The sequence below is a fragment of the Callorhinus ursinus genome, unplaced genomic scaffold (assembly GCF_003265705.2).
Source record: "Callorhinus ursinus isolate GAN/ISIS: 27379988/994484 unplaced genomic scaffold, GSC_fseal_2.0 scaffold9, whole genome shotgun sequence".
NCBI lineage: Eukaryota > Metazoa > Chordata > Mammalia > Carnivora > Otariidae > Callorhinus > Callorhinus ursinus.
Window position 1 is genome coordinate 49,727,830 of NW_027397071.1, and position 25,687 is coordinate 49,753,516.

General features: G+C 39.0%; 1 pseudogene; it reads left to right on the forward strand.

The window, feature by feature from the left end:
- Positions 1-24,951, forward strand: LOC141373384 (large ribosomal subunit protein uL6 pseudogene; annotated as a pseudogene).
- The last annotated feature ends 736 nt before the right edge of the window (positions 24,952-25,687 follow it).

A 25,687-nucleotide genomic window follows, 5' to 3' on the forward strand; every position in this document is an offset into this window, starting at 1 on the left:
ATGGACACCATAGCCCTGGTAAATCATGGTGGGAAGGTGGAGAAGGAACAGGAGAGTGACAAGTCACTGAGGGCAGGTGCCAAGGGGGTGTAAAAGAAACCACCTTACATTTGAAAAAGTTGCTGGAGAGGAAGATTCATTTGGGGCATTTGCTTGATTTACCCAACAAATAGGGCCATCAGTTATTCTTGAAGAAACGGAGTAGCATGGTGGTTACAAATGAAGACTCAAGAGCCAGATCACAGGGATTCAAATCCTGACTTTGCTCTTAGCAGCTGTGAGAACTGGAGTCTAGTATGTCAGTTTCCTCATCTGTAAAAAAGTCATAATAGTCATACCTACTATCTAGCTTTGTTCTAAAGATTAAATTAGTTAAATCTTTAAAAAAATTAAAAATTAGTTATTATTTGTAAAGGATTTAGCACAGAGTCTATCACACAGTAAGCAGCCAATATTTATTAGCTATTATTATTGGTGACTAAGAACATTGGGCTCTAGCATTAGACAGACCTGGCCAGATGACCTGAATAAGTTATTTTACTTCTTTATGATATGATCTTCTCATGTGAAAAGAAAGAAGAGACAATAATAGAACCAACATATAAAGCCATTTTAAGTATAAAATAGGGGCACCTGGGTGGGTCAGTCATTAAGCATCTGCCTTCGGCTCAGGTCATGATCCCAGGGTCCTGGGATTGAGCCCCGCATCGGGCTCCCTGCTCTGCAGGAAGCCTGCTTCTCCCTCTCCCACTCCCCCTGTTTGTATTCCCTCTCTCGCTGTCTCTCTGTCAAATAAATAAAATCTTTAAAAAAAATAATATAATATACATTATACCTTGAATATAAAGTTCTCAACACTATTTGGCATGGCACCTAGTCAATAAATGTTTGCTTATTATTCTTTTTTTCTTCAAACCTCTACATTATGGGGTGCAGAGAGGCATAAATTTGGTGATCATACAGCCTGGATTTCCAGTACAATCTTGATTTCACATATTTTGTTCCTTTAGCTTCACAGGTCCATTTGTATAGTGGGTAAAAAAGATAATAAAAAGACAAATTGGCTTCTTTGCTATAGTCCATGTGCCCTTCTGCTATATCTCTCTGCTGCCGTGTGTGTGTGTGTGTGTGTGTGTGTGTGTGTGTGTGTGTGTAACATCTCGTCAATCTAGTATCATCATCAGAAGTTCATAAACAAGAAATTCAAGAACAGTAGGGGTTTTTTAGTAAAACCATACCAAGATGGTATAGTCTATTAAACTTCTGAAAGAATACAGGAGAAAATCTTAGTGATCTTGGGTTTGGCTAAGATTTCTTAAAGAAGAGACAAAAGCCATGAACTACAAAAGGAAAAAAATTGATAAATTTGACTTATTCAAAGTTAAAACATTTTGCTTTCCAAAAGACACTGTTATGAAAAAAAGTAAGCCAAATGTAATAAAATATTTGCAAAATATATGTCCAATTAGAGACTTGCATCTAGCATATACAAAGAACTCTTACTACTCAATGATAAGACAAAAATCTAACTTCTTAAATGAGCAAAACATTTGAACAAAACCACTGAAGTAAAAATACAGATGGCAAAGAAATACATGAAAAGATTGTCAACATCATTAATAATCAAGGAAATGTCAACTAAAACCATAATGAGCTATTACTACATACTTACTAGCATAGTTAAAAAGATGAATTATATCAAGTGTTGGCAAGGATGTGGAGCAAGTAGAACTTTCATACATTGCTGATGGAAATGTAAAATAATAGTCACCTTGGAAAACAGTTTTATAGTTAAAACCTAAACCTATATCTACCACACAATCCAGCCAATCCACTTCTAGGTATTTACCCAAGACAAATCAAAACATATGTCCATACAAAGACTTTCACACGGAGCAAATCGAGCAAAAGGAGTTGTAATGAACAAAGAACATGAATAAAGGACATTGGATAGTCTTAGAGGCTTTTTAAGTAATTAGATACACTTTTCTTCTCTTTGCCTGTTTCTATTGGACTATAGGTACAATTGCACCAAAATCAGGTCACTCTGGCTTCCAGACCCGATTAGCTGAGCATTGACAAATTCTTTCCTTCTCCTTTTGGAAGACCTTATTCAGAGAACTCTCAATTAACACATCAGTTATAGCACAAATGTTACCCAAACCCTCTGGGCTCTGGACTGTGTCTGCTGGATTGGACACCCGCCCATTACCTGATACCAGACCCAGTCCCAGTGGGAACGTTTAATTCTAGGTCTCCCCATCTTCAGTCCGCTCAAGCCTACAGCAGCAAACATGCCTATTCTCAGCCCCATCATGAACTGGACTCAGACAACTGATCTTACATCCTTTAACGTACTCTACTAGCACACATTTATGATGGTTATATTTTCCAGACTTAACTCCCAATTTAGGGCCTTATACAATCCTGTGCTCTGAATATAATGATCACATTTTAAACTTAAAATATGTTTTTTATCAAAATATTTAGAATGGAACATATTGCAAGAATCAAGGAAAGAGGTCATCAAGAACAGTCTTTGTTCTGGGCAATTAACAGAGCCTCCTTAGGTAGAGGTAATAAAATTCCTTCCTAAAATGTTGCTTTGAATATCATCTCAGTCAGTCATAAAAAAATACCAGACTTATTTTCACATAGCATAGGTCTGAGAAAATACTACAGAAAACATTTATTTCATTTTTTTTAAGTAAGCTCTATGCCCAACGCTGGGCTGGAACTCATGACCCTAAGATCAAGAATCACATGTTCTACCAACTGAGCCAGGCAGATGGCCCCAGAAAAGCATTTTAAAATTAGTAAAACTGAACCAATATAATAGTGGAGCACCCTAACTATTCCTAGTCTCTGTAACTAATTAAAGCTTATTTTTTAATTTTTTTCAAAGATTTTATTTATTTATTTGAGGGAGAGAAGGAGAGAGTGAGAGAGTACAATCAGGGCAAGTGGCAGAGGGAGAGGAAGAAGCAGGCTCCCTGCCACGCAGTTAGCCCAAAGTGACATGGGGCTCCCAGGACCCTGGGATCATGACCTGAGCCGAAGGCAGACGCTTAACCAACTGAGCCACCCAGGTGTCCCAAAAGTTTAAATTAGTAGATGCTAAGTAAATAGTTCCTGAATTAATTAATCCAAGTCATGTCAATATGAATGATATAGTCAAGTGAGTAAAAACAATTTACTGATGATTGAGAGAATTGCATTGATATCCAAGCTTTGTCATGGATCTTATATGCCATTGAGCAAGTCATGTGACCTCTTTGAACCTCAGTTTTCTCATCTATAAAATAAAACAACTGGATCAAATAGTTTCCCACCCCAAAAAAATTTTCACATGAAAATTTATAGCAGTCCTATTTGTAATGGCCAAAAATTGGAAACAACCCAAATGTCCACCAACAGGTAAAACTCTGATGTGCTCATACAGCGAAACACTACACATCAATAAAAAGGAATGTTATTAATACATATAATAACATGGATGAATATAAAAATAATTATACTGAGTAAAAGTAGATTCTTCGTAAAGAGTATATACTACATGATTTCACTTATATAAAATTCTAGAAAGTGAAAACTACTCTATAGTGACAAAAAGCAGATCACTGTTTATCTAGGAACAGAGAAATGAAAGGACAGAAGACAAACAGGCATAAGGACATGGCATGGAAGTGATGGTTATATTTATTATCTTGAATGTGGTAACGGTTTCATAGGTGTATGCATATGTTAAAACTCATTGTAGAAGGGCACCTGGGTGGCTCAGTTGGTTCAGCATCCAACTTTTGATTTCCCTCAAGTCATGATCTCAGGGTCCTGAGATCAAGCCCCATATTGGGCTCCAGCACTGGGCATGGATCCTGCTTAAGATTCTCTCTCTCCCTCTCTGCCCCTCCCCCAACTCACACACTCAGAACCCTTAATAACTGACATGCTCATCAAATTGCACACTTTAAATATAGTTAAATGTATGTGAGTTCTACATCAATAAACTTTTTTTTTTATTCATGAAAGACAGAGAGAGAGAGAGAGAGAGAGAGAGAGAGAAGGGCAGAGGGAGAAGCAGGCTCCAAAGGAGACAGATATCTCTCCCAGAGAGACAGATGCTTAATGACTGAGCCACCCAGGTGCCCCAAGATATTACTTTTTTGAATAAGAAGAGCATCAGGGAGTTGGAAGGGGGAGGAAGAGGCAGTGGACAAGAGTAGTCCTGGAAATTAAAAATAATTATTATGGCTGAAATGAAATGGCCTTGGAGAAATGCTTTAAAAATTCTGAAGGAAAATTATTTTCTACTTAGAATTCTATACTCAGCTAAACTATCATTTAGAGTGAGAGAAGAACATCCAGGACATGCAAAGCCTCAAAAATATCTGCTCTGTACTCTATGTTAGTTTCCTATGGCCTCTGAAACAAATTACCACAAACTTGGTAGTTTAAAACAATACACATTTATTCTCTTAGTTTGGTAGGCCAGAAGTCCAAAATCGGTTTTACTGGGCTGAAGTCAAGGTATCGGTGGGGCTGATTCTTTCTGGAGACTCTAAGAGAGAATATGTTTTTCAGCTTCTAGAGCTCCATTCCTTGATTCATGGCCCCTTCCTCCATCTTCAAAGCCAGCGGTGTAGCATTTTTCCAAATCTCACTATGCTTCCACATTTACATCTCCTCTCTTATAAGGACCCTTGTGATTAGATAGGACATGTTTGGACAATCCAGGATAATCTCATCACAAAATCCTTAACTTACTCACATCTGTGAAGTCCCTTTTGCTATGTTCTGAGGATTAGGACATGAACATCTTCGGGGAGCCATTACTCAGCCTGCCACACACCCTCTCTAAGGACACTATCAGAGGATATATTCCAGTTATTCAGAAAGTAAACAAAGGAAAAAGAACACATGGAATCTAGGAAAAAGAGAGAAAAAAGGAACTTCCAGGATGACAATGTAGGCATGTTCCAGTAGGAAAACTGAGTAAGTGATTAGAGGAAAATAGCCAAGACTGGAAGAGGTCTTAAGACTCTGAGAGAATAAGCACAATCTCATAGACTCTTAGGGGGATTTAGGCCTGAGAGTAACTTCTGCGTTTTAGGAAATTTGGGATGAACTGGTGATAGACATATATAAAACTAAATAAAACAGGGGCACCTGGGTGGCTCAGTCATTGAGCGTCTGCCTTCGGCTCAGGTCATGATCCCAGGGTCCTGGGATCGAGCCCCACATTGGGCTCCCTGCTCGGTGGGAAGCCTGCTTCTCCTTCTCCCACTCCCCCAGCTTGTGTTCCCTCTCTCGCTGTCTTTCTCTCTCTCTCTAATAAATCAATAAAATCTTTAAAAAAAATTAAATAAACAAAAATATAAACAATTATTACTCCATGGAATACAAAAAGGTATACAAAAAAGAAAAATAAACATTGTACACTGCATGGTTTAACTGTAGCTAGCAACTGGCATAATATTGGCATAATATTGGCAATATAGGCATAATATTGCAAACAATGAATCTAGCCAAAATTATAACCAATTATGATGGAAGAGTGAGAGGATGGGAAGTGTATGGTAATGGTGCTGGTGGTGATGATTGTGAGAGAGAACTCATATTTCATAGTTGACAGTTAATAGATAATGACTAAAACTGAAATATCAAGTGACAGCTATATGTTATTTAAGATCATGAAGATAAATACTGAAAGAAAGAATTGAAATTAAGGGGTAGGTATGAGAAAGGGGATTGTTGATGGTAGGAGACCAGCCTCACTGACATGCTCAGTGATGGCACTCCTCTGCAGGCCAGAGCAAAAGATGCTGTTATAAGACTGGGACCTGGAAGTGCTTAACTAAAGACACAACATTGACACAATTATTGTGATGAGCAGTGCAGCTGGAGGGGCAATCAGGGAAGCCTGGCTCACAGAATGTTGGAGATGTTTAATACAACACAGCATCCCTAGAAGCAAGATATGTGGGCAGCCAACCAAGGGCATTGTTAAACCATCCAGCCAAAAGAAATCAAGGATGGATGATTAGGAGGCAAAGGGCAGCTCCCCCAGTAAAAATTCATGGTACTTTACGCAGGTTCTAGGACAGGATTAGTTTTCTGACCAGAACTCAATTGACTAAGTGAGAGGCCAGATCCTTAGGAAGAAGGCTCCTACACAGGGCAGCAATTATATAAAAGAAAGAGCTTTTCTGCAGAACCACATGGGGTGCATGTGGCCCTGCTGCTTGGGCCCATATGACCCAGTAGACCATATGTTACTGGAGGATGTTTATGGCAGGAAAAGATGTTTTACAGAGTTAATGTCAACCTTCAGTAGGAGAGTCATGGTATAGATCACTAGGGTTCTGCATGGCCATGCCCTGTGCAGTAAAAAATTATACGCTTTCAAAAAACAACATCCTCTTTCTGATGATCAGGGCCTATTACTCCTCCCAGGATGATAACTTCTTTACTTTCCTAATGGTCTCTTGGCATGATGAATCCAAAGTAACTAGACAGCAGCTTAAAACTTAATAGGACTCTTTTTTGTTTTTTTAAATATTTTTATTTGAGAGAGAGAGATCACGAGCAGTGGGGAGAGGCAGAGGGAGAGAGAGAAGCAGACTCCCCACTGAGCAGGGAGCTCGACATGGGCTTGATCCCAGGACCCCGGGATCATGACCTGAGCCAAAGGCAGATGCTTAACTGACTGAGCCACCCAGGCGCCCATAATAGGACACTTATCGTGAGCCTAGTGGAAAAGCTCCTTCTCTGGAGGCAAAATACAAGGGTTATGAGGAGCGGAAGCACAGATTTCCTATTTGCTGAAATATAAAATGTGAAAGATAAAAGCAGAGATTGAAAGCAAAAACATAAAAAAGATATACCACACAAACAGTAATGTTAAAAAACTGATATGACTTTCTTATTGTCAGACAAAACAGTCTTCAAAACAGAGTATCGCTGGCGATAAAGAGGGGTATTTCATAATGACAAAAGAGCCAATTCATCAAAAACACATAAAAATTCTAAATTTTTGTGTGTTTATGTGTATATGTTCCTAAATGTGTATGCCCTAATGGCAGAGTTTAAAAGCATATGGGAAGCAACAATTAACAAAAGTAGAGGGAGAACAGAAAAAGAACAATGCTAGTTGGAGACCTGAACACCTCTCTCTTAGTAACTGATACAAAAATACATAATCAGTAAGAATATAAAAATTTGAATGCTATCAACTAGTTTGATTTAGTAGATGTTTATGGAACCACTATATCCAACAAGCAAAGAATACACATTCTTTTTAAGCACTTAACAGAACAGTCATAAAGAAAGATCATATGCTGAGCAATAAAATAAGTCTGAACAAATCAAAATATTGAAACCATAGAGTATATTCTCTGACTACAAGTCAAGTAAGTTAGAAATTAATAATAAAATATATGTAGAAAATCCACAGAAATTTGAGAATTAACATTTTTAATAATCTTGGGATCAAAGAACACTTCACAAAGAAATTTAGAAAATACATTGACCTAAATGATAAGGAAAGCACAACACACTAAAATTTGGGGAATTCAGCTAAAAGAGGAAATTCATATATAAAAAGGAAATTCATAACTTTAAATATTTATATTAGAAAACAAGAAGATCTAAAATCATGATCTAAGTTTCCACATTAGGAAGCTAGAAAAGAAAGAGTAAAATAAGCCCAAAGTAAGCAGAAGAAAGTAGTAAGGATTAAAAAAAAAATCAGTGAAATAGAGGACAAATAATAGAGAAAATCAATAAAGTCAAAAGTTAGTTCTTTGAAAATATTAGTATAATGGATAAACTGCTAGTGATACTGATCAATAAAAATAAGAGGAAAGATGAGATGCCTGGCTGTCTAAGTCCATAAAGTGCACAACTCTTGATCTCAGGGTTGTAAGTTTGAGCCCCAAGTTGGATGCAGAGATTGACTGAAAATAAAATCTTTTAAAAAAATGGGAGAAAAGAATCCACAAATTACCAACACCAAGATCAGATCCTAGATACATTAAAGGATGGGGCTATTATAAGGGGGTATTATGAACAACTTCATGCCAACACATTAAACAATGTTGATGAAATGAATGAATTTTTTTTAGATTTAGATAGCTGTGTACCTATGAAAGAAAACAGAATTCTTTTTTTTTTAAAGATTTTATTTATTTATTTGAGAGAGAAAGAGAGAGCACGAGAGGGAAGAGGGTCAGAGGGAGAAGCAGACTCCCTGCTGAGCAGGGAGCCTGATGCGGGACTTGATCCCGGGACTCCAGGATCATGACCTGAGCCGAAGGCAGTCGCTTAACCAACTGAGCCACCCAGGCGCCCAAGAAAACAGAATTCTTAATTTAAAACCTCTCCACAAAGAAAACCCCTAGCCTAGATGGTTTTATAGGAGATTATATTAAACATTTAAGGAAGAAATAATACCAATACTACAATACAATACTATAAACTCTTATAAAATGGAGGAAGAGAGAGCAGAGACCACTGTCTAATTTTATAAGCTACATGACCTTAATAACAAAACCTGTTAAAAGATATGTCCAGTGGGGCACCTGGGTGGCTCAATCGTTAAGCGTCTGTCTTTGGCTCAGGTCACGATCCCAGGGTCCTGGGATCGAGCCCCGCATCAGGCTCCCTGCTCCGCGGGAAGCCTGCTTCTCCCTCTCCCACTCCCCCTGCTTGTGTTCCCTCTCTCGCTGTGTCTCTCCCTGTCAAATAAATAAATAAAATCTTAAAAAAATATGTCAAGAAAAGAAATATTCAAACCAATATTTCTCATGAACTAGATACAAAACTCTTTTTAACAAAATATTAGCAAATTAAATTCAATAATATAAGAAGGATATATATTGTGACCAAGTTGGGTTTATCCCGGTCATGTAAGGCTGCTCTGACATTCTAAATTAATGTAATTCACAAATCTAATCAGTGTAATTAACAGATTTAAAGATAAAATCATACAATGAGCTCAATATTTAAGGAAAAAGAGCACTTGAAAAAATCCAACACACATTTATGCTTTTAAATGAAATATCTTATAAAATGAGAAATAAAACAGAATCTCCTCAGTCCAATAAGAGGTGTCTAAGGAAAACCTACAGCTAACATCATCATGATTAGTGGTGAAATATTAAACATGTTCCCATTAATGTGGGAAGCAAGGCAAGGATGTGCATTCTTACCTTTCTATTCAATATCACATTAACGTGTTTGCCAGTGTCATGAGGCAAGAAAGATCAATAAAAGGCACAAATATTGGGGAAAAAATAAAACTGTATTTATTTGGAGGCAACATGAGGTGGACATAGACACCCAAAAGAAGCAAAAACAACAATTTTTAGAATTCTACTACTAAATTTGGTAACTGAATTTAGCAAGGTCTCAGTATACATGACCCCTGTACAAAAATCCATTTATGTCTATATATTAGCAACAAACAATTGGAAATTAAATTTTAAAATAAATTCATTTATAATAGCACCAAAGTACATAAAGAATCTATGAACAAATTTAACAAAAGAAACAAAAAGACTTATGCACTGAAAAACTACAGCATATTATTGAAATTAAAGGTGACCTAAATAGATGGAATGCTATATCATGCCTGTGGGTTGGAAAAAATACTGTAAATATGTCATAAAGGCAGAAAAGTATATCAATGGATAAGAACAGAAGTCAATAAAAAGAAGAAGAAAAGAATAGAGAATCCAGAAATAAGTTCACACAGACACTGACAATTGATTTCTTCTTTTTACAAAGGCACCAATGTAATTCAATGACCAAAAGAAAATCTAAAAAATTGTGCTGGGGAAAAAAAATGAACCTTATCTGTACTGTGTAGTATAAAGAAAAATTAATTTGAGATGAATTAGTGCTTAAATGTAAAAGCAAAACCTATAAAGCTCTTAGAATAATATAAAATAAAATATAAATAACTCTGCAAATTGGGACTAGGCAAAGATTTCTTTGGACAGAGAAATTTTAAAAGAGAAAATTGATGAATTGGAATTCAACAAAATTAAAAGCATTTGCTCATCAAAAAACACCTTTCAGTGCATGATCAACAAACTCATAAAAAAATGCTCAACATCATTAGTCATCAGGAAAACACAAATTAAAATCACAATAAGCTATTCACATATCCCTAGCATGGCTAAAACTGGAGAGACTAAAACACCAAATGTTAAGAACATGGAAAGCCACTGGGTTTCTCACACAGTGCTGGTGAGAATGAAAAATGTTACCAATGTGGTAAACTTTTTAAGATTTTCTTATAAAGCTAAATATATACCTACTCCTGATGATTTCATTCAGAGATATTTACCCAAAGGAAAATAAAAACACATGTACAAAGATTTATACACCAATGTTCATAGCAGCTTTATTCATAATAGTAAAACATTGGAAACAACCAAATGTCCATCAACAGAAAAATAAATAAAATGTGGCAAACTCATAGAATGCTACTCGTTAATAAAAAGGAAGATGGTACAATGGATGCAACAACATGGATGAATCTCAAAAATATTATGCTCAGAGGAAGAAGCCAGATACAAAAGAGTAGTTACTCTATGGGTCATTTTTTATGAATTTCAAGAACACATAAAATTCAGCGATGGTTAGGTATTTTATAAGTGGTTGACTCTAGAGGGAGAGCTAGGATACCCCTCTAGCTTCCCCACGGATAACCTGGAGAAGGGAAAGGAGGGAAATTTCTCTGTGATGGGAATGTTATATATCATAGTTAGGGTGGTAGTTATAGTTTTGAAAACATAACAAACTGTACATATTAAGATATATACATTTTTATGGTATATACTTATACTCCAAAATTTTTTTTTAATTTATAGCAGAAAACAAATGAGAAAGACTTGGGGAGTCATCAGGTGTCAAGAGCTAAGTCAAATCATCACTTTCAGATTTAAACTATTTCAAAAATTTCTCCAGATTGTTAAGCTCCACCTCTGTGGCAGAAGTGCAGTTACTAACTCCAGTGATCCTTCCAGAATCTCCAGGTTCTGTAGAAAATATAGGAGAAAATTTTGTGACCTTGGAGTAGGCAAATATTTTTAAATTAATGACCAGAAGCACAATCCATAAAAAGATAAATTTATAAATTTGACTCTATCTAAATTAAAAACGCCTGCTTTTCAAAGGACACTGTTGAAAGAATGAAAAAATAGGCCACTGAGAGACAATATTTGCAAGTCATATATCTGATAAAGGACTTGTATCCAGAATTTATAAAGGATATCCAAAACTCAAGAAAAAAGAGGGACTTCTGAGGAAGATGGTGGAACAGGAGGACCCTGAGCTCACCTCATCCCGCAGATAAAATTAAATAACACCCACATCAGTGTAAATAACCCAGAAAGCAACCTGAAGATATGCAGATCAGACTCTACAGCTCAATGTACAGAAGAGGCCACACTGAGAGGCTAGGGAGGGCGGAGATGCAGTCAGGAGCTAAATGGACCTGTGGGACTGTTCCTGAGAGGGAGGAACACTGCAGCATGGAGAGGGAAGAGAAATATACTATCACACTGGGTAGCCGGCAGAGAAGATGAATCTCCATCACATATGGCTTTGAAAACCGGAGGAGCATAATTTCGTGAGTTCTTACACTCAGCAGGGCTGAACACTTCGAACTTTAAAAATCAGCAGACTCAGCTCTGGGAGAGCCAGGAGGGTGAGAGGAAACTGAGTCCCTGCCCTTAAAGAGGCAGCATAACAAACAGAACCACAATGATATAGAATAGAAGCAGCAGTTTGAAAAATGTCTGGGGTACACAGCAGGGAAATTTGTTTACTAATCTCAGAACGTGTGCTGGAGGGGCAGATAACTTTTCCAAGAGAAAAGAACTGACAGGCTCCATTTTCCTCCCTTACCCCTCACCCTAGATACATGGACACCTGCAGGAACCAGCATAGCGCCATTTTCTACCTAACTTGTTAATAGTGCACCCAGCCCCCTAAGTTCTCCTGCAGACATGCCCCCTCCTGCCTGGCCTGGCTCCAGTTCCCCTCCCAATGCAGACCCACCCAAACATTGCTAACACTGCACTCCCTACCCCCATGTTCTGCTGCCAACCTGCCTCCTCAAATACACCCTTGGCCAGAGCCCATCCAAAGTGGTGTCACAAGCCTGGCAGTGTGCAAGCAGCCCTGACAGTCACCACCTCAAAGTGACTCCTGAACTGGGGGGAGAGGAAGGAAACCACACACACCAGTCCAGCTGTGGCCCTAGTAACAGGCTGGGGGTAGATATTGGGTATGACTTCAGGCCCCATCCACCAAAGAAAGCATCTCAGAGGATGACACAGGAAAAATGTCCTGCAGTTTGGTGCTACTGCATCTTTGACAAACACCTGTTCTGATTCAACTTAAGCCCAAGGTGGCCCCCGACCGGCCCACTAACAACACAGGGACCAAACCCTGCCCACAACAGGCACAGAGAAAGCCATTGCAGATGACTGAACTGTAGGCAAATGTGGTTCAGTCATAACAGCAGGGCTCATGCAACACACATAGGAGACAACCTGAACCACCAGGTTCCGGTTGAACAGAGGACATTGAACTGCAGGGCACTATGGGAGCTTTTCTTCATAAAGTCACTATTTTCAAGAGCAGGATACATAGCTAACTTTCCTAACACATAGACACAGACACGGAGTTATACAAAATGAGGAGACAGAGCAATATGTCCCAAATGAAGGAACAGGACAAAATCACAGCAAGAGAGCTAAAAGAAATGGAGAGGAGTAATATGCCTGATAGAGAATTTAAAGTAATGATCATAAAATACTCACTGGACTTGAGAAAAGAGCAGAGGACCTCAGTGAGACTCTCAACAAAGAGACAAAAAACATAAAAAAGAACCAATCACAAATGAAGAACTCAGTAACTAGAAGTAAAAATACCCTAGATGGAGTAAATAGTAGACCAGAGGAAGCAGAAGGACAGATCAACAACCTGGAAGACAGAGTAATAGAAAGGAATCAAGCTGAATAGGAGAGAGAGAGAAAATAATAATAAAAAATGAAAACAGACTAAGGGAACTCAGTGACACCATCAAGCATAATAACATTCTCATTATAGGGGTCCCAGAAGGGGAAGAGAGAGAAGAGGGCAGAAAATTTATTTGAAGGGATAACAGATGAAAAGTTCCCACATCTGGGGAGAGAAACAGAAATCCAGATCCAGGAGGCACAGAGATCCCAACAAAATCAACCCAAAAAGGTCCACACTAAGGCACATAGCAATTAAAATGGCAAAAAATAATGATGAAGAGAGACTTTTTTAAAAGCAGCAAGAGAAAAGAAAACTTACATACAAGAGCAAACCCGTAAGGCTACCAGCTGATTTTTCAGCAGAAACTGCAGGCCAGAAAAAAGTCGCATGATATATGCAAAGTGCTGAAAGGAAAAAAAAACCCTGCAACCAAGAATACTCTATCCAGCAAGGCTATCATTCAGAATAGAAGGAGAGATAAAGAGTTTCCCAGACAAATAAAAGTTAAAGAAATTCATGACCACTAAACCAGCCCTACAAGTAATGTTAAAGCAACAATGAGTGGAAAGGAAAGATCACAAGCAGGAGTAAGAAAAGTAAGAGGCACAAAAGCAGTACAATTAAGGCTATCTATAAAAAAAGCAGTCAAGAAAGTCACAAAATAAAAGGATGTACAGTAATGACACCATATACCAAAAACATGGGTGAGAAAGAAATAAAGAATAGGTTCAAACTTAAGTGACCATCAACTTAACATAGACAGCCACATGCATAAGATGTTATATACAAATCTAATGGTAACCACAAATCAAAAACTAATAACAGGTATGCAAAAAAATAAAGAGCAAGGAATCCAAGTATATCATAAAGAAAGCCAGAAAATCATGAGAGAAGAGAGCAAGAGAAGAAAGGAACAGAAAAGAACTACAAAAACAACCATAAAACAAGTAACAAAATGGCAATAAGTACATACCTATCAATAATTACTTTGAATGTAAATGGACTAAATGGCCCAGTCAGAAGACACAGGGTGATGGAATGGATAAAAAAGCAAGACCCATCTGTATGCTGCTTACAAGAGACTCATTTCAGACCTAGAGACACAAGCAGATTGAAAGTGAAGGGATGGGAAAGCATTTATCATGCAAATGGAAGTGAAAAGAAAACTGAGGTAGCAATATTTATATTGGATAAAATAAAATTTAAAACAAAGACTGTAACAAGAAACAAAGAAAGACACTTATAATCACAAAGGGGAAAATCCACCCAGAAGATATAACAATTGTAAATATTTATGCACCTAACATGGGAGCACCCAAATATATAAAGCTGCTACTAACAAACATAGAGGAAGTAACTGATAGTAACAATAGTAAGGTTTTCTATTTCTTCCTGTTTCAGTATTGGTAGTTTATATGTTTCTAGGAATGCATCCATTTCTTCTAGATTGCCTAATTTGTTGGCATATAGTTGCTCATAATGTGTTCTTATATTTGTATTTCTTTGGTGTTGGTTGTGATCTCTCCTCTTTTATTCATGATTTTATTCATTTGGGTCCTTTCTCTTTCCTTTTTGATAAGCCCGGCTAGGGGTTTATCGATCTTATTAATTCTTTCAAAGAACCAGCACCTTGTTTTATTGATCTGTTCTGTTCTTTTGGTTTCTGTGTCATTGATTTTTGCTCTAACTTTTATTAATTCTCTTCTCCTGCTGAATTTGGGCTTTATTTGCTGTTCTTTCTCCAGCTCCTCTTTAGGTGTAAAGTTAAATGGTGTATTTGAGACTTTTCTTGTTTCTTGAGAAAGGCTTCTATTGCTATATACTTCCCTCTTAGGACTGCCTTTGCTGCTCCCAAAGGTATGAACAGTTGTTTCATTTTCATTTGTTTCCATGAATTTTTAAAAATTCTTCTTTAATTTCCTAGTTGACCCATTCATTCTTTAGTATGATGCTCTTTAACTTCTATGTATTTGTGTTCCTTCCAAATTTTCTCTTGTGATTGAGTTCAAGTTTTAAAGCACTGTGGTCTGAAAATATGCGGGGAATGATCCCAATCTTTTGGTACCGGTTGAGACCTGATTTGTGACCCCGTATGTGATCTATTCTGGAGAATGTTCCATGTGCACTCGAGAAGAATGTGTATCTGTTGCTTTAGGATGGAATGTTCTGAATATATCTGTGAAGTCCATCTGGTCTAGAGTATCATTCAAAGTCCCTGTTTCCTTGTTGCTTTTCTGCTTAGACAATCTAGCAGGTATATTTATAACAGCTCCAATCTGGAACAGCCCAGAATGTCCATCAACAGATAAGTGAATAAACAAACTATTGTACTTTCAAATAGTGGAACTCTACTCAGCTATCATAAAGAATGAACTAATGATACATATTACAACATGGATAGATATCAAAATATTTAAGCTGAATGAGAGAAACCAGACCAAAAAAAAAGTATAACCTATATGGTTCCATTTATATAAAATTCTAGGGAATACAAACAAATGTATAGTAAAAGAAAGCAGATCAGTTGTTACCTGGAACAAAGAGTGGAAAGTCAGGAATGGATTACAAAGGGGCATAAGGAAACTTCTGGGGGTGATGGATATGTTCATTATCTTGATTGTGGTCATGGTTTTCATGTGTCAAAATTTATCAAATTGTACATTTATAATATGTGCTCTTTATTTGATGTCAGCTATACTACCTCAATAACTTGTTTTTTTAAAAAACAGAAAAAAAATTATTTAGGCCCAACTAAAAATATCTCTGAGCAAAACATAGCCATCAAAATACCAATGACCATTTAAAGAGTCAAAAAACTGAGACCTAGAGAGATAAAATGATTTGCCCAGGTAAGATTCTACTTGTAAACTCTGTATCTAGGGGCTAGACAAGAACAAGCCAAAATGATGTTATTGATGAAGATGATTTAAATGAATTATAGCTCCGTACCTATTTTAAGAATTGTTTTCACAATGGAAAGCAGAGCTTAAGATCAAAAGCTCTGGTCTGAATCTCTACTCCATCACTAATTAGCTCTATGATCTTGAGCAGTTTCCTTAAAATTTGCAGAATCTCAGTTTCTTCATCTGTACATCCATGTTAAGACTATCTATCTTATTTTTTTTAAGATTTTATTTCTTTATTTGAAAGAGAGAGAGAGCATGCATACAGTGGGGGGGAGGGGCAGAGGGAGAGGGAGAAGTAGACTCCCCACAGAGCAGAGAGCCCCATGCGGGGCTCAAACCCAGGATGCCGAGACCATGACCCAAGCCAAAGGCAGATGCCTAACCGACTGAGCCACCCAGGAGTCCTGGTCAAGTTAAATTTTTAATAAATATTAATTGAGTGGATTTTATCTGTGAGATAGATGGGGGCAATAAATATTATGAATTGATATATTATAAAGCTGAGGATAAGAAAAGTTAAGTGTTTTTCCTTGATCATGCAATCAGGAAAGATAGAGTTGGATTTACCCACTCTCCTAAATCCCAGTCCAGTGTTTTTTTTTTTTTTTTTTTTTTTTTTAAATGGGGGTGCCTGGGTGGCTCAGTCATTAAGCGTCTGCCTTCGGCTCAGATCATGATCCCAGAGTCCTGCGATCGAGCCTTGCATCGGGCTCCCTGCTCCACGGGAAGCCTGCTTATCCCTCTCCCCTCCCCCTGCTTGTGTGCCCTCTCTTGCTGTCTCTCTTTCTGTCAAATAAATAAATAAAATCTTTTATAAAAAAATGACACTAACCAAGGTTACTGGAAAAGCCCATCTCTCAATGTAGAGTAGGGAAGGTCTTCTCTTCTCAGAGTCACTTAAATCAGACATCCCAAAACGTTAGCCTGGTGGCCATATTTAGCCTTCTGAAGTATTTAGATTCTGAGTACAAAGTGTTTTAACAAATTTAAGTCAAGATTTAAAGTCTGAGAGATTTCACATAAAAGTCGGAATTTCCTGCTTGTTTTGGAAAAAATGACCATATTTGGCAACACTGAGCATCTACTGAGGAAGGGCAGTGGAGAGTTGGAGGTGAGGAGCAGATGCACCTTCAGATGGGTGCCAGGTCTTTGCAGTCCCTATCATCTCTCACACCCTGACACTAGACCTGCCTCAGTTATAATATAAACCTGGCACCTGTGGACATTTTTTGTGGAACCCACGTTTTCCACCATTCTGCCTCACACAGTTAACCATCATTTCCAGAGGGCCAGCCATGTTTATGATTTGTCATCTAGAAATGGCAATGAGCTGTGATGACATTTGGACAGCCACTCAACAGACTGACTCCCTCTAAGCCTGCATGTGTAAGCAGTTTCCACACACACCAATTGAAGCAGAAATCTGGCAAAACTTCCAGCATATTTGAGCAATGGAGATATTCAATCTGGATTTTCTTGGGCACCAAAGTGGATATATTCTGGGAGTCCTGACTCTTGAATGATCCAACTTGACATTCTACCTTGATCAAATTTACCAGACAACTGCCCTGTTTCCACAGACCTGTGCTCCCATAGTCACAACTTGAAGTAGTTCATAACCACATTAAACTTTCTAAGGAAGCTGATGGGTATGAAAACTAGTGCTGCCCAGGACACTGAGATAGTTCCCCATTAAACCTTAAGTGAGCCCATGAAGTAAACACACAAAACATATTCAGGATGAGAGAGAGGAAAACCAGCAGATAACACATTAAAACGTTATTTTTTATATACAAAAACTACCAATCTGCCTACAATTAGTGAATACAAATCACTTTTTGGCTCTGATATAGTTCCTCACAGCACACAAAAGTAAGTTAAAACGTATGCTTGAGACCTTGGTGTACATCTGCTCTTGATCTTCTGTCAATACAAAATATTTTTCCTCTTTCATCCTAAACAGTGGATCAGGAAGCCTGTAATGAACTATATAGCGCTAGCCAATCTAAAAACGTTTTTGAAACCCAAGGTCTAGAAAAAGATATATCTTCTCATTCATCTCTCACCATAACTATAAAATACAAAGAAGAATTCAACTTTTTTTTAAAGATTTTATTTATTTATTTGAGAGAGAGAGCATGAGCAAGAGAGAGAGAGAGAGCACGAGCTGGGGGTGGGGGTTGGGGGGAAGCATGAGCGGGGGAGGGGCAGAAGGAGAGGGAGAAGCAGACTCCCTATTTAGTAGGGAGCCCCACAAGGGGCTCGATCCCAGGACCCCGAGATCATGACCTGAGCTGGAAGCAGATGCTTAACTGACTGAGCCACCCAGGCACCCCAAGAATAACCAACTTTTAAGTATGCTGACTATCCTGGATTTTGCCCCTAGGAAACAGAGGTCGCTGAAAGGATAATTGCCTTAGACAGTTAAATACAGCTACGGAAGAACCACCCATGGGAGGAGAATCAGTTGACTCTCTGTACATCTATGGTTTGTTTTGTTTTGCTTTTTCAAACAGTGAAATGCTTGTGGTTATTTTTGTGATTTCATTCCCTAGAGAAAATGCACTACACACAATCCACTTTCTATTATTATTTTGTAATAAGAGAGTTAAAGATCTATTGCCTGGTGTGATTTGTAAACACTAGCAAGCCAAGAAGAGAGCACTCCAAAAACTAACAATCATTTTGAGGGACTATGTCAAAAATTCTAAATAATAAACCCAGTTACCACCCGACCCAAGACAAAAGTTGGTAACAAAGTACAGAAATGTTCCTGTTTTCCTGTCTTACTCAGAGTATACCATTTACTCCAGGCCTCTTTATCTCTCTAATAAATGCCAGGTTTTATTGACACATTTTATCTGCTTCTTGCCGTAGACACCAAAAGCTCTGGAATGTGAGGTCACTTTTTGAGTCACCATTTATCCCCACACATTTGCAGGGAGAACACCGTTACAATTCTCCCAGGCTCTTGACTTTGTTTTTTAAACACAGCCCCAATACACACACGGTGCATCTGTTTTCCTCTGAGAAGAGAAGCATTCTTGATTACTCTCTTTTCCCCTCAGAGAAATGTACTACCCACAGATGACACAGATCTTTTGATCAATAATCTTCCAAAGAGATATAAGATTTGTTCTTCACAATCAGCAAGGAAGCTCTACTCAATTTTCTTTACGACAGTTAAAAAAAAAAAAAAGTGGGTGGGAATCCTATAAAACTGTAATGGAGAAGGCTTCCTTTAGGGAAAAGAGTAGGGAAACATTTGCAAGTTCACCCCAGGAAGTTGCATGGAAATTGATCCCCAAAAGCTATGCACAAAAAACCTTAGTTTGATCAGAGAGCACTTTGGGTTTTTCCTCTTGGATGCTGGATCTTTTTATTTTTCTTTCTTTCTTTCTCTCTCTCTCTTTTTTTTAATCTCATTGAACTCTGAGCTCTAGACTCATAACAGTGTTAGGCATGCATTGTCACTATTGGGTTTTTCATCTCTGTGTCATTTTACAGGCGAGCTCAGAGAATCCCTGAGCTAAAGGGAATTATTTGGATTCCTGTTTTACAGCTGAAGAAACTGAAGAAGAGAAGCAAAGAGTTTCCCACTGAGACACAGAAAGAGCCTGTTTCAGGGGCTCAGTCTGCAGGGTTTCAGAGTTCAAACGCCCACTCAGAGCACGACAACAGGGGAACAGGACAGCCTTCTACAACTAGCATGAAACGCTGGATTTTGTTATTTTCTCTATATAATGTAATGTAGCATGGTTGCACGGGGAGGGACAGCAATGGAAAAATGTGAGGAAAATTGTAGCTATATCCAAAACAGTCTTATTTGACATAATTGGATGTGATTTAAGAAATATACTCATTCTCCCCTGCCACGACATTAGTGAGCCCTTGGTGCCACAAACATCTAAATCCTTCCATTTTATTGTGTATTTGATAGTAGCTGTTCTCACAATCTAAAAAAAGAGATCATTTGGGTATAGTGGAACTATTAGCCAAAACTCCTCTCAGAACATGTGACTTTTAGTACAGAAAGCAAAAGCTTTTTGGTCACTAAAAAGAGGGAAGCTTCCTGGGCATACAAGTTTACCAAAATTTCCAGTTATAATATGAAGACTTTATTTCATGTGCAGAAAAAACCATAAGGGTGATTTGTGAATCCTGCTGGAGGCAAAAAGGAGTAACAGAGAGGAAGGTCGAAGGTCAGGATAACCTAGCTCTAGTGTTGGTAAGTAATAACAATAGTATGGTATCTACCATTTCGCGGGCATTTTCCATGCATTTTCTGATTTAATCCGCACAATTCTTTTTTTTAAGATTGTATTTTTTTATTTATTTGAGAGAGAGCGAGCACATGAGTGGGGGGGGAGGGGCAGAGGGAGAGGGAGAAGCAGACTCCCCACTGAGCAGGGAGCCTGACTTGGGGCTCCAGCCCAGGACCCCGAGATCCTGACCTGAGCCGAAGGCAGACGCTTAAACAAATGAGCCACACTCAGGCGCCCCACACAACTCTACATTTGATATTTTTGTTTCCATTTTACAGACGAGAATATGAAATTGGAGGGGCAAAGTAACTCCCTCACAATCATATTCAGTGTCAGTGTAGTTAAACAAGTGGTCTTCCGGAACCCAACAGACTGGGAAGTGTCGGATACATTTCTCAGTCATAGAGTTGGCTAACCATCCTACTTTGCTCCAGACTCAGGTTTCCTGGAAGGCAGGACTTTCAGGGCAAACCAGGATGGCGGCTCACCCTACAAGTTGTGTAACCTTAAAGAAAGTACCTCCCTGCTCTGGACCACAGAGGAATTTGGACCAGGATGATCTCTAAGGCTCATTGGAGTGCTATCATCTGATTTCCCTCTCTGCATAGTGACATGGGATCATCTCTCTACTCATAACCTCAAAGAATCTGTAGCATCACTGTCTTTACTCTCCCCCTCTTTATGACTGAGCTCTTCCAGTGTATTCTGGAAAGCCCCCTCTGTTTGAATCTACACATGTACAAGAGTACTCATAACCACAGCCTTCCAGGGAGCAGGCCTGGGCATAATAAACCTCCATTGGCAGCCGCCTTAACATTTCAAGGGACACTTCACATTTACTGCATCTACTCAGCCGCTCCTAGCCTCTGTGTTCCCATCAAAATGAGAATAATAAAAATTGTAGTTCACAGGGTTAATGAGAATCAAGTGAGATTAGAGATGTGAAAGTGCTTTTATAAACTGTAGAAGATATAAAAATGTATCCCATGCTGCCTCTCACCAGAGTGTGGGTTTGTGATTCACAAATCCACTTGCGTGCAGCCTGGGTCTGTGTCTACCCCCACAGTCTCGTCCCACACAGCGCCTAACCCATATGGGCTCTTGAAGATGGAATTTTATATTCCAAAGGCTCTGGATCCCTTCTTATTTTAGCCATGAGTCTAGCTATTTGCTGGCCAAAACCTCTTGATTCAATAATCAAGAAACAGGAAACTTGTTCTTTGTATCAGATTGGAGAGAGAGATTAGGAAAACAGGATGGGAATCGCTCAAACTCCAGGACATCAGTTAAACGTTTAGAAGAGATAAAAGGAAACCCATCATTACGGTGGTGCAATGGTCTCATCTCTTAAATAGGCAAAATTGTCTGTACTCAGTCTAATTCACAGAGGGATTTTGAGGATCAATCGGACATGGATGTGAAGGTTCTTTCAAAACCATGTAAAGGAGGCTACAAAATTAAATACTAGGCACGTTTGTGGGTAGGAATATAGATATATATTTCAAATATATATACACATATATTTCATCTAGTCTGATGCTCTTGTTTTACAAGTGATAATACGAGGAGCTAGGAAGGTTAGTGACTTGCACAGAGCCAAGAGTCGTGATGAAGACTCAAATCCCTTGACATTCAGCCAGTGTTCAAGAATCATAAGGACTGCCTTACTTTGGGATCCCCCAGAAGCAGTCTTTGAGGCAAGAATTCAAGTGCACGTGGTTTATTTGGGAAGTAGCTCCAGGGACCATGAGTCGGGCAATGAGAAATGAGCCAGGGACAAGAAAGAACCAATCAAGCAAGGGTACACTGTGGACAACTGGAGCGCCATCCTGCTGAGGGACTCAGGGAGGCACCATGGATCCTGTGTCTCAGAGTTCTCCCAACTGAGAGACAAGAGGATCACAGTTTTTATCCCATCAGTCATTGGGGAACAGCTGCTGGGGGAATGTCAATTCCTTCATCACTTCTAGAATAAAGGTGGGATGGGCTCCAGTGACCACAGAGTGCCCTTAGCAAAGATTCACAGGATTTGGGAATTAGAGGTTGAGCCAGCATGCCCAGCAGTGGTACTAGTTGAGGGGACACTGGCAGGCACAGATGACCGTCTATGACCGGTGTCTTGGGGGGGGGGGTCCACTAGTTGAATACACCAGAAAATGCTGCAATGACCTCTACCACTATATTCCATTGCAATGTAAACCCTATTAAGGCAAGAATACATGTATTTTTGTTGTTTTATTTCATTGCCGAATCTTCAAGTTCTAAAACAGTGATAACACATCATAACTACTTATTAAATATTGGTTGAGTGAACAAAGAACGCCCCTGACAACTGGCCAGTCTGCTTCTCCTTGAATGCTCCTCCAGCGAGGGATAAGTTAAGGAAGATCAATTACTGAAGCATCCTCTGATAGAAAGTTCTTCCTGACATTAACTTCCTATGTGCTTCCCTGTAACACTTATCTTTTGGCTCTAATTTTCTCTGGGACCAAAGAAGAATAAATCTAGCTCCCTGTTCTGCTTGACAATATTTCAAATGCATTTGGATAGCTGTGTGTGCCTGGTTTCTTCAGCTGTCCACTTACGATATAGTTTTTAAAGAGCTTTCAATTCGCTGGTAGTGGGAAGAACATGGTGTTAGGAACCAGCCCCATCACTCTCAAGGGGAGTGATCTTGGGTAAGCTTCTTCCTCTAGAAATATGTAGATGAGATTAATAAGAACTATATTTCAGAGTTGGTGTGAAGATGCACTGAGACCATGTAGATAAAGCCCTAGCCCACTGCCCAGTACTTAGAAGCCCCCGACAAACGTGGGTTCCTTTCCAGTGCCCACTGCCCTAGTCAGCAGCCTCTGGTCATACTCCAGCTTGTCAGTATATGGTTTATTTATTTTTTTAAGATTTTATCCATTTACTCGAGATAGAGAGAGAGAGAGAGAGCACAAGCGGGGAGGAGGGTCCGATGGAGAGGGAGAAGCAGGCTCCCCACTGAGCAGGGAGCCTGATGTGGGACTCGATCCCAGGACCCTTAGATCACAATCCGAGTTGAAGGCAGACTCAGGCCCACACAGTTCAGATACGACATCCACAAATGGGCCTTCTTGTACATCTGTACTTAAATACAGAATACAGAGGGATTAAAACATTCCTCACTCTTCAACGTTTAAAAAACTCGAGTCTCTCAGTTTGTGACAGGCTCAGGACTAGTAAGCAGCCCTACTAATGCACTCTAAGAGTGCAGTAGCTTTTTAGACAACCCCATAGCAATATTGTTTCTTACTGAGCTTATACAACTAAAACCCCAAGGCCCTTTTCGTGTGGAATATTCTACCATACCCTGCATCTGGTACAGTTGTTTTTTTTTTTTTTTTTTTTTGAACCGAAGTGTAGGACTTTCCTTTGATCCCTATTGGACTTTTTTTTAGTTATTCCTCTTCTCACTACACCTCACCTGCCCTGACAACAGACGAGACCACCTGAAAAATCCCTACTATGCTTTGTCTTCCAGTTCACATCATTTGGTGGGATATCCTCCAAAGATGAGCAGAAGACAGAGGATATTAAAAATCCCTCTTGCCAATTTTGCTACTTTTCAGCTGCTCTTTTAAAACTTCTACATGAGGGGGCGCCTGGGTGGCTCAGTCGTTAAGCGTCTGCCTTTGGCTTAGGTCATGATTTGAGCCCCGCTCAATCGGGCTCTCTGCTCAGCGGAAAGCCTGCTTCTCCCTCTCCCACTCCCCCTGCTTGTGTTCCCTCTCTCTCTCTCTGTGTCTCTCTCTGTCAAATAAATAAATAAAAATCTTCAAAACTTCTATATGAGGAACGAAGCGGAAGCTCTTAAACCACCAGACAGTTGTAGAGAGTGTGCATTTGCCTTATGCAAACTCTTTCTGACCTCTAATTCCACAAATACAAGAGTAGTAGTTTAGCAAATGGATGCAAGTAACAAGAGGAGATCCTAAAACACAAACTCTAGAAAAATGTCACTCAGCCCAGTAAAGTAGCCAAAAGTGCTGGACTTGAGGTTGAAGAGTTACTTTCGAGTCATGACTCTGTCACCAACTAGCTACAGGCCTTGAGCAAGTTTTTCTAACTTCCTTAGGATTCAGTTTTCTCATCTATAAAATGAAGAGTTGAACTTAAAAAAACCCACCTTAATAAATGAACTACAGCTCTTTGCTGCATCTACTGCAAGAATGAAGACCATTTCAGCAATCAGATTGTCAACATTCCAACAGATGTGGACATCACTCTGAAGGGACCTACTGTCATTGTGAAGGGCCCTAGAGGAACCCTGCAAAGGGACTTCAATCACATCAGCGTAGAACTCAGTCTCCTTGGAAAGGAAAAGAAGAGGCTCTGAGTAGGCAAATGGTTGACTACTGTTCGCACTACCTATAGTCACGTACAGAACATGATCAAGGGTGTTACACTGGGCTTCCGTTACCAGATGCGGTCTGTGTGGCTCACTTCCCCATCCATGTTGTTATTCAGGAGAATGGTTCTCTTGTTGAAATCCAACATTTCCTGGGTGAAAAATACATCCGCAGAGTTCAGATGAGGCAAGGTGTTGCTTGTTCAGTATCTCAAGCCCAGAAAGATGAGTTAGTTCTTGAAGAAAATGACATTGAACTTGCATCAAACTCAGCCCCCAACAGTTGGAAACAAGGGTAGCAGAAAATTTTGGGTGCTTAGATATCTATGTTTCTGAAAAAGGATCAGTTCAGCAGGCTGATGAATAAGATCTAATTTGTCCAGCTACAGAAACAGCAAGATGCCAGATGATTTTTCAAACTTACTTGTGATATTTTAAAAATGCAATAAAAGCTCTATTGATTTGGGAAAAAAATAAATAAATACATAAACTATAAGAAAGAGGGATCCAGACAATGGAACTTTAGTCAGCACTGAAAAGAAATGAACTATCAAGCAGTGAAATAACATAGAGGAAACTTAATTGTATATTCTTAAGTGAAAGAAGCCAATCTGAAAGGGCTACATACTGTATGATTCCTTCTACATGACACTCTGGAAAAGGTAAAACTATGGAGACAGTAAAAAATATCAGTGATTGCTAGGGGGTGGAAGGGGTGAGGGAGGGATAAATAGATGGAGCACAGAGGATTTTTAGAGCACTAAAACTACTCTTTATGATACTAGAATGGTAGATACATGTCATTATATACTTGTCAGAATCCTTAGAATGTACACCAAGAGTGATCTGTAATACAGAAAAAAAAACAACAAAAAACTACCTTACACACATTAAATAATAATAGCACCACATATGTCTTACCATGTAATCCCCACAGCTAGGTTTCACCACCACCGCCATCTTACAAATGAGGAAACTGAGGCTGGAATGTGAGCACCAAAGATAGGATGTGAACCTAGATCTTCTGGCCATGAACTTGGGGTCCTCTGCTTTTCATCATATGGCCTGCCTCCCAGATCTCAAATCCAATACCATTTCTTTGG